Source organism: Haliotis rufescens, unplaced genomic scaffold (genome assembly GCF_023055435.1).
Source record: "Haliotis rufescens isolate VD_foot unplaced genomic scaffold, xgHalRufe1.0.p SCAF_2, whole genome shotgun sequence".
NCBI classification, from domain to species: Eukaryota; Metazoa; Mollusca; class Gastropoda; order Lepetellida; family Haliotidae; genus Haliotis; species Haliotis rufescens.
In genome coordinates this window covers 37,169,612-37,180,641 of record NW_025963890.1, presented here as the reverse complement: position 1 = coordinate 37,180,641, position 11,030 = coordinate 37,169,612, and positions in this window count along the sequence as shown.

Genomic DNA, 11,030 nt, shown 5'->3' with positions numbered 1-11,030 from the left:
ACATCTCTCACCCCGACCACTATCCTGAACAACATCTCCCACCCCGTCCACTATCCTGAACAACATCTCTCACCCCGACCACTATCCTGAACAACACCCTCACTCTGCTCACTATCCTGAACAACACCCTCGCTCCGCCCACTATCCTGAACAACAACCTCACTCTGCTCACTATCCTGAAGAACACGCACTTACCCCGCCCACTATCCTGAACCATCATCACTCACCCCGCCCTACTATCCTGAACAACACCCTCACCCCGCCCGCTATCCTGAACAACAACCTCGCCCCGCCCATTCTCCTGAACTCTATCTCTCACCCCGACCACTACCCTGCTCACTACTCCACTATAACACCACTCCCCCTTTCGAACCAATGCCGCGCCCCGCTCTGGTCTTCTACCCTGTTCACAGAGTTGAACATTTTTGCACATACCCTACATCTAGCAATAAACATGTCACGTGAATAACTACCGTTCTTGTCATCTATTATACCCTGTCCGACAGTGTGGCAGTGAGAGTCGACTGTAGAGGAAGCATGATGCTTAGTGAGTGGAGTGTACTGACAATATAAACATTGAATAAATACCGTACACAGTGTAATGACAATATGAACACTGAATAAATACACCACACAGTGTAATGACAATATAAACACTGAATAAATACACCACACAGTGTACTGACAATATAAACACTGAATAAATACAGCACACACTGTACTGACAATATAAACATTGAATAAATACAGTGCACAGTGCACTGACAATATAAACACTGAATAAATACAGTACACAATGCACTGACAATATAAACATTGAATAAATACAGTACACACTGTACTGACAATATAAACATTGAATTAATACAGTACACAATGCACTGACAATATAAACATTGAATAAATACAGTACATAATGAACTGACAATATAAACATTGAATAAATAAAGTACACAATGCACTGACAATATAAACACTGAATAAATAAAGTACACAATGTACTGACAATATAAACACTGAATAAATACAGTACACAGTGTACTGACAATATAAACACTGATTAAATACAGTACACAATGCACTGACAATATAAAAACTGAATAAATACAGTACACAATGTACTGACAATATAAACACCGAATAAATACAGTACACAGTGTACTGACAATATAAACATTGAATAGATACAGCGCACAATGTACTGACAATATAAACATTAAATATATATACAGCATACAGTGTACTGACAATATAAACATTGAATATATACAGCACACAATGTACTGACAATATAAACATTAAATATATATACAGCATACAGTGTACTGACAATATAAACATTGAATATATACAGCACACAATGTACTGACAATTTAAACACTGAATTAATACAGTACACAGTGTACTGACAATATAAACACTGACACAGTACACAGTGTACTGACAATATAAACACTGATACAGTACACAGTGTACTGACAATATAAACACTGAATATTTATACAGCACACAATGTACTGACAATATAAACACTGAATAGATACAGCACACAGTGTAATGACAATATAAACATTAAACAGATACAGCACACAGTGTACTGACAATATAAACATTAAATATATACAGCACACAATGTACTGACAATATAAACATTGAATTTATACAGCACACAGTGTACTGACAATATAAACATTGAATATATATAGCACACAGTGTACTGACAATATAAACATTGAATATATACGGCACACCGTGTACTGACAATATAAACATTGAATATATACAGCACACAGTCTACTGACAATATAAACATTGAATATATATAGCACACAGTGTACTGACAATATAAACATTGAATATATATCGCACACAGTGTATTGACAATATAAACACTGATACAGTACACAGTGTACTGACAATATAAACACTGAATATTTATACAGCACACAATGTACTGACAATATAAACACTGAATAGATACAGCACACAGTGTACTGACAATATAAACACTGAATAAATACAGTACACAGTGTATTGACAATATAAACACTGAATGAATACAGTAAACAGTGTAATGGCAATATAAACACTGAATAAGTACAGTACACAATGTACTGACAATATAAACACTGAATGAATACAGTTCACAGTGTACTGACACTATAGACATTGAATAGATACAGCGCACAATGTACTGACACTATAGACATTGAATAGATACAGCACACAATGTACTGACACTATAGACATTGACTATATATACAGCACACAATGTACTGACAATATGAACATTGAATAGATACAGCACACAATGTACTGACACTATAGACATTGAATAGATACAGTACACAATGTACTGACACTATAGACATTGAATAGATACAGCACACAGTGTACTGACACTATTGACATTGAATATATACAGCACACAATGTACTGACACTATAGACATTGAATATATACAGCACACAATGTACTGACACTATAGACATTGAATATATACAGCACACAGTGTACTGACACTATAGACATTGAATAGATACAGCACACAATGTACTGCAGTATAGACATTGAATATATACAGCACACAGTGTACTGACAATATAGACATTGAATAGATACAGCACACAGTGTACTGACACTATAGACATTGAATAGATACATCACACAGTGTACTGACAATAGTAACATTGAATAGATACAGTACACAGTGTACTGACAATATAGACATTGAATAGATACAGCACACAATGTACTGACACTATAGACATTGAATAGATACAGCACACAGTGTACTGACACTATAGACATTGAATAGATACAGCACACAGTGTACTGACACTATAGGCATTGAATAGATACAGCACACAGTGTACTGACACTATTGACATTGAATAGATACAGCACACAGTGTACTGATACTATAGACACTGAATATATACAGCACACAGTGTACTGACACTATAGACATTGAATATATACAGCACACAGTGTACTGACACTATAGACATTGAATAGATACAGCACGCAGTGTACTGACACTATAGACACTGAATATATACAGTACACAATGTACTGACACTATAGACATTGAATATATACAACACACAATGTACTGACTCTATAGACATTGAATATATACAGCACACAATGTACTGACAATATAGGCATTGAATAGATACAGCACACAGTGTAATGACAATATAAACACTGAATAGATACTGAATAGATTTCTAGGGCCTCGGTCCTGCCCCATCATGAACCACATGGGCAAGTGACTATCAAAGGGTTCCGTATGCACCCGAGACAAAGAAAGAGGGTTATTGCATGCGCCACACACAAAAAAACGGGGTAATCGCATGTGCCCGAGACAGAGGGTTGCCTCAGGTTCCTCAAGACAGAGGTTCATATCATTAAATACTGCACACACTATACCGACAATAAACACAGAACAAACTGTAAGTGAGTGAGTATGGTTTTACGCCTTTTTAGCAATATTCCAGCAATATCACGGCGGGGGACACCAGAAATGGGCTTCACACATTGTACTCATGTCGGGAATCGAACCCGGGTCATTGGCGTCACGAACGAACGCTTTAACCACTAGGCTACCCGACCGCCCCAACAAACCTTAAGAGAGGGTAATGGACAGGTCACTGTACGCTGGACGGAGGCATATATCACAACACGGCAAGGGTAGGTCACAATATGCAAGACAGAGGTTGGTTGGTTAACGCCGCACTCAGCAATATTTCAGCTATATTACGGTGGTCTGTAAATAATCGAATCTGCACCAGACAGCGATTGATATCATGAGCATCGATCCACGTAACTGGGCATCATGACATTTATCAACCAAGTCAGTGAGCCTCACCACCCGATCCCGTTAGTCGAGTCTGACGACTATCATAGTCGAGTGTTACGGCAGGCATGGGTTCCTGAAGACCTATTACTACCCGGATGTTCACGGGTCGCAAGGCAGAGGTAAAAGATGGATCACAATACCGTTAGAGACAGGTCAGAATACTGTACTGGACAAGAATAATCACCCAAGATGAGACAATAATAAGGAACTTATACCGGTAATGGAGATTCTAAGCTCCCCTAGGGGGCTCGGGTGGCCCAGTCTTCTAAGGCGCCGCGATTCGCTCTGCAGAGTTGCGTCCCTCGGGCACGCCAGATTATGATTGTTGGTTCGAATCCCGGTTCGCCCCGATTATGTTTCTAGGTTTGTCAGCACAATACCCTGATCGTGAGTCTCACCGAAGTGGTGAACGTCTGAGACCTGCATCACTTGGAGCTTTCCTCCCACATCATCCTGACACGCCGGATATAACTGGAATATTGTTAAAAGCGGCGTTAAACCCAACTCACTCATTCACTCACTCACTCTAAGCTCCCGCAGTATTGACAGGTCACAATACTAGAAGGGACAGGTCACCCAGCATACGGCAATGGACAGGTGGAATGACTACAACAAGAGGCAGATTACGGTGAGGCGTTAATAAAGAGCGAGGTACGGAAAGTTACCTCTGCGGTAATGGAGTTCTAAGCTATCTGCAGTATCGACAGGTGTCAACGAGCCGAGTCTCCCTGTCACTTCATATCGACCACGCATTGCCTCTAATTGATTTCAGCGCTCGCAGCCCCCGGAATTCGATAATTCTCTTTCTGCTTTGACTGTGGTGATTTAAACTCCACTGAACACTCGCACCCAAACCTATTAATGCCTCAGCTGAATTGATATCACCTTCTAGTTAACGCTCGTTACAAGAGCCAGTCCGTTTTCCTAGGCTGATTGCATCGGAAAAAGTGCAGATCAAGAGCACCTGGCTCGAGGGTTATTATAACATGTGGCCCTAGACAGATGGTTATCAATTTTATACGACGATAGAGAATCATAATATGTGCTGTGTCCCAGACAGAGAGTTTCGTATTTGCCTAAGACAGAGAGTTTCCATATGTGCCCGAGACGGGGAGTTTCATATTTGCCCTATGCAGAGGGTGTGCATATCTGCCCGTGACAAAGGGTTCCAAAAGTGCCCCAACACGAAGGGTTTCATCTGCACCCGAGACTAAGGGATCAACATGTGACAGAGAAAGAGGGTGTTCATATCGGCCCCGAGACAAAAGGATACCCATGTGTGAAATAGGGTAATCGAATGTGACAGCGGGTCATTGCATCTGTCACAAGACAGGGGGTTATTACATCTGCCACAAGACAGGCGGTTATTACATCTGCCACAAGACAGGCGGTTATTACATCTGTCACAAGACAGGGGGTTATTACATCTGCCACAAGACAGGCGGTTATTACATCTGACACAAGACACTGAGTTATTACATCTGACACAAGACAGGCGGTTATTACATCTGACACAAGACAGGGGGTTATTACATCTGCCACAAGACAGGCGGTTATTACATCTGACACAAGACACTGAGTTATTACATCTGACACAAGACAGGCGGTTATTACATCTGCCACAAGACACTGAGTTATTACATCTGCCACAAGACACTGAGTTATTACATCTGCCACAAGACAGGGGGTTATTACATCTGCCACAAGACAGGCGGTTATTACATCTGCCACAAGACACTGAGTTATTACATCTGACACAAGACAGGGGGTTATTACATCTGACACAAGACAGGGGGTTATTACATCTGACACAAGACAGGGGGTTATTACATCTGCCACAAGACAGGCGGTTATTACATCTGACACAAGACAGGGAGTTATTACATCTGCCACAAGACAGGCGGTTATTACATCTGTCACAAGACAGGGGGTTATTACATCTGCCACAAGACAGGCGGTTATTATATCTGACACAAGACACTGAGTTATTACATCTGACACAAGACAGGCGGTTATTACATCTGCCACAAGACACTGAGTTATTACATCTGCCACAAGACACTGAGTTATTACATCTGACACAAGACAGGCGGTTATTACATCTGCCACAAGACAGGCGGTTATTACATCTGCCACAAGACACTGAGTTATTACATCTGACACAAGACAGGGGGTTATTACATCTGACACAAGACAGGGGGTTATTACATCTGACACAAGACAGGCGGTTATTACATATGACACAAGACAGGCGGTTATTACATCTGACACAAGACAGGCGGTTATTACATGTTCCACAAGACAGGCGGTTATTACATGTTCCACAAGACAGGCGGTTATTACATCTGACACAAGACAGGTGGTTATTACATCTGACACAAGAAACTGAGTTATTACATCTGACACAAGACACTGAGTTATTACATCTGCCACAAGACACTGCGTTATTACATCTGACACAAGACAGGGGGTTATTACATCTGACACAAGACAGGGGGTTATTACATCTGCCACAAGACACTGAGTTATTACATCTGCCACAAGACAGGCGGTTATTACATCTACCACAAGACAGGGGGTTATTACATCTACCACAAGACACTGAGTTATTACATCTGCCACAAGACAGGGGGTTATTACATCTGCCACAAGACACTGAGTTATTACATCTGACACAAGACAGGGGGTTATTACATCTACCACAAGACACTGAGTTATTACATCTGACACAAGACAGGGGGTTATTACATCTGACACAAGACACTGAGTTATTACATCTGACACAAGACAGGGGGTTATTACATCTGACACAAGACAGTGGGTTATTACATGTTCCACAAGACAGGCGGTTATTAAATCTGACACAAGACAGTGGGTTATTACATGTTCCAGAAGACAGGATGTTATTACATCTGACACAAGACAGGCGGTTATTACATCTGACACAAGACAGGCGGTTATTACATCTGACACAAGACAGGGGGTTATTGCATCTGACACAAGACAGGCGGTTATTACATCTGCCACAAGACAGGCGGTTATTACATCTGACACAAGACACTGAGTTATTACATCTGACACAAGACAGGGGGTTATTACATCTGACACATACAGTGGGTTATTACATGTTCCACAAGACAGGCGGTTATTAAATCTGGCACAAGACATGGAGTTATTACATGTTCCACAAGACAGGAGGTTATTACATCTGACACAAGACAGGCGGTTATTACATCTGACACAAGACAGGCGGTTATTACATCTGACACAAGACAGGGGGTTATTGCATCTGACACAAGACAGGCGGTTATTACATCTGACATAAGACACTGAGTTATTACATCTGACACAAGACAGGGGGTTATTACATCTGACACAAGACAGTGGGTTATTACATGTTCCACAAGACAGGCGGTGATTAAATCTGACACAAGACAGGGGGTTATTGCATCTGACACAAGACAGGCGGTGATTAAATCTGACACAAGACAGGGGGTTATTGCATCTGACACAAGACAGGCGGTTATTACATCTGACACAAGACAGGGGGTTATTGCATCTGACACAAGACAGGGGGTTATTACATCTGACACAAGACAGGGGGTTATTGCATCTGCCACAAGACAGTGGGCTATTGCATCTGACACAAGACACTGAGTTATTACATCTGACACAAGACAGGGGGTTATTACATCTGCCACAAGACAGTGGGTTATTACATCTGACACAAGACACTGAGTTATTACATCTGCCACAAGACACTGAGTTATTACATCTGACACAAGACAGGTGGTTATTACATCTGCCACAAGACACTGAGTTTTTACATCTGCCACAAGACAGGCGGTTATTACATCTGACACAAGACAGTGGGTTATTACATCTGACACAAGACACTGAGTTATTACATCTGACACAAGACAGGGGGTTATTACATGTTCCACAAGACAGGCGGTGATTAAATCTGACACAAGACAGGGGGTTATTACATCTGCCACAAGACAGGGGGTTATTACATCTGACACAAGACAGGGGGTTATTACATCTGACACAAGACAGGCGGTTATTACATCTGACACAAGACAGGCGGTTATTACATCTGACACAAGACACTGAGTTATTACATCTGCCACAAGACAGGGGGTTATTTCATTTGACACAAGACAGGCGGTTATTGCATCTGACACAAGACAGGCGGCTATTACATCTGCCACAAGACACTGAGTTATTACATCTGCCACAAGACAAGCGGTTATTACATCTGACACAAGACAGGGGGTTATTACATCTACCACAAGACACTGAGTTATTACATCTGACACAAGACAGGGGGTTATTACATGTTCCACAAGACAGGCGGTGATTAAATCTGACACAAGACAGGCGGTTATTACATCTGCCACAAGACAGGCGGTTATTACATCTGCCACAAGACACTGAGTTATTACATCTGACACAAGACAGGGGGTTATTACATCTGACACAAGACAGGGGGTTATTACATCTGCCACAAGACACTGAGTTATTACATCTGCCACAAGACAGGCGGTTATTACATCTGACACAAGACAGGGGGTTATTACATCTACCACAAGACACTGAGTTATTACATCTGACACAAGACAGGGGGTTATTACATCTGACACAAGACACTGAGTTATTACATCTGACACAAGACAGGCGGTTATTACATCTGACACAAGACAGTGGGTTATTACATGTTCCACAAGACAGGCGGTTATTAAATCTGACACAAGACAGTGGGTTATTACATGTTCCACAAGACAGGATGTTATTACATCTGACACAAGACAGGATGTTATTACATCTGACACAAGACAGGCGGTTATTACATCTGACACAATACAGGGGGTTATTGCATCTGACACAAGACAGGCGGTTATTACATCTGACACAAGACAGGCGGTTATTACATCTGACACAAGACACTGAGTTATTACATCTGATACAAGACAGGGGGTTATTACATCTGACACATACAGTGGGTTATTACATGTTCCACAAGACAGGCGGTTATTAAATCTGGCACAAGACATGGGGTTATTACATGTTCCACAAGACAGGAGGTTATTACATCTGACACAAGACAGGCGGTTATTACATCTGACACAAGACAGGCGGTTATTACATCTGACACAAGACAGGGGGTTATTGCATCTGACACAAGACAGGCGGTTATTACATCTGACACAAGACACTGAGTTATTACATCTGACACAAGACAGGGGGTTATTACATCTGACACAAGACAGTGGGTTATTACATGTTCCACAAGACAGGCGGTGATTAAATCTGACACAAGACAGGGGGTTATTGCATCTGACACAAGACAGGCGGTGATTAAATCTGACACAAGACAGGGGGTTATTGCATCTGACACAAGACAGGCGGTTATTACATCTGACACAAGACAGGGGGTTATTGCATCTGACACAAGACAGGGGGTTATTACATCTGACACAAGACAGGGGGTTATTGCATCTGCCACAAGACAGGCGGTTATTACATCTGCCACAAGACAGTGGGCTATTGCATCTGCTAAAAGACAGGCGGTTATTACATCTGACACAAGACAGGGGGTTATTACATCTGACACAAGACAGGGGGTTATTACATCTGACACAAGACAGGCGGTTATTACATCTGACACAAGACACTAAGTTATTACATCTGACACAAGACACTAAGTTATTACATCTGCCACAAGACACTGAGTTTTTACATCTGACACAAGACAGGCGGTTATTACATCTGACACAAGACAGTGGGTTATTACATCTGACACAAGACAGGGGGTTATTACATGTTCCACAAGACAGGCGGTGATTAAATCTGACACAAGACAGGCGGTTATTACATCTGCCACAAGACAGTGGGTTATTACATCTGCCACAAGACAGTGGGTTATTTCATTTGACACAAGACAGGCGGTTATTGCATCTGACACAAGACAGGCGGCTATTACATCTGCCACAAGACAGTTGGCTATTGCATCTGCCACAAGACACTGAGTTATTACATCTGACACAAGACAGGCGGTTATTACATGTTCCACAAGACAGGCGGTGATTAAATCTGACACAAGACAGGCGGTTATTACATCTGCCACAAGACAGTGGGTTATTACATCTGCCACAAGACAGGCGGTTATTTCATTTGACACAAGACAGGCGGTTATTGCATCTGACACAAGACAGGCGGCTATTACATCTGCCACTAGACAGTGGGCTATTGCATCTGCCACAAGACACTGAGTTATTACATCTGCCACAAGACACTGAGTTATTACATCTGACACAAGACACTGAGTTATTACATCTGCCACAAGACAGGGGGTTATTTCATTTGACACAAGACAGGCGGTTATTACATCTGACACAAGACAGGCGGTTATTACATCTGACACAAGACAGGGGGTTATTACATCTGCCACAAGACAGGGGGTTATTACATCTGACACAAGACACTGAGTTATTACATCTGCCACAAGACAGGCGGTTATTTCATTGGCACAAGACAGGCGGTTATTACATCTGCCACAAGACAGGGGGCTATTTCATTTGACACAAGACAGGCGGTTATTACATCTGCCACAAGACAGGGGGTTATTTCATTTGACACAAGACAGGCGGTTATTACATCTGACACAAGACAGGTGGTTATTACATCTGACACAAGACACTGAGTTATTACATCTGCCACAAGACACTGAGTTATTACATCTGCCACAAGACACTGAGTTATTACATCTGACACAAGACACTGAGTTATTACATCTGCCACAAGACAGGGGGTTATTTCATTTGACACAAGACAGGCGGTTATTACATCTGACACAAGACAGGCGGTTATTACATCTGACACAAGACAGGGGGTTATTTCATTTGACACAAGACAGGCGGTTATTACATCTGACACAAGACAGGCGGTTATTACACCTGCCACAAGACAGGCGGTTATTACATCTGCCACAAGACAGGCGGCTATTACATCTGCCACAAGACAGTGGGCTATTGCATCTGCTAAAAGACAGAGGGTGTACAACACACAGATAGGTAGTGTACGAGGTACAACACACACACACACACACACACACACACACACACACACACACACACACACACACACACACACACACACACAC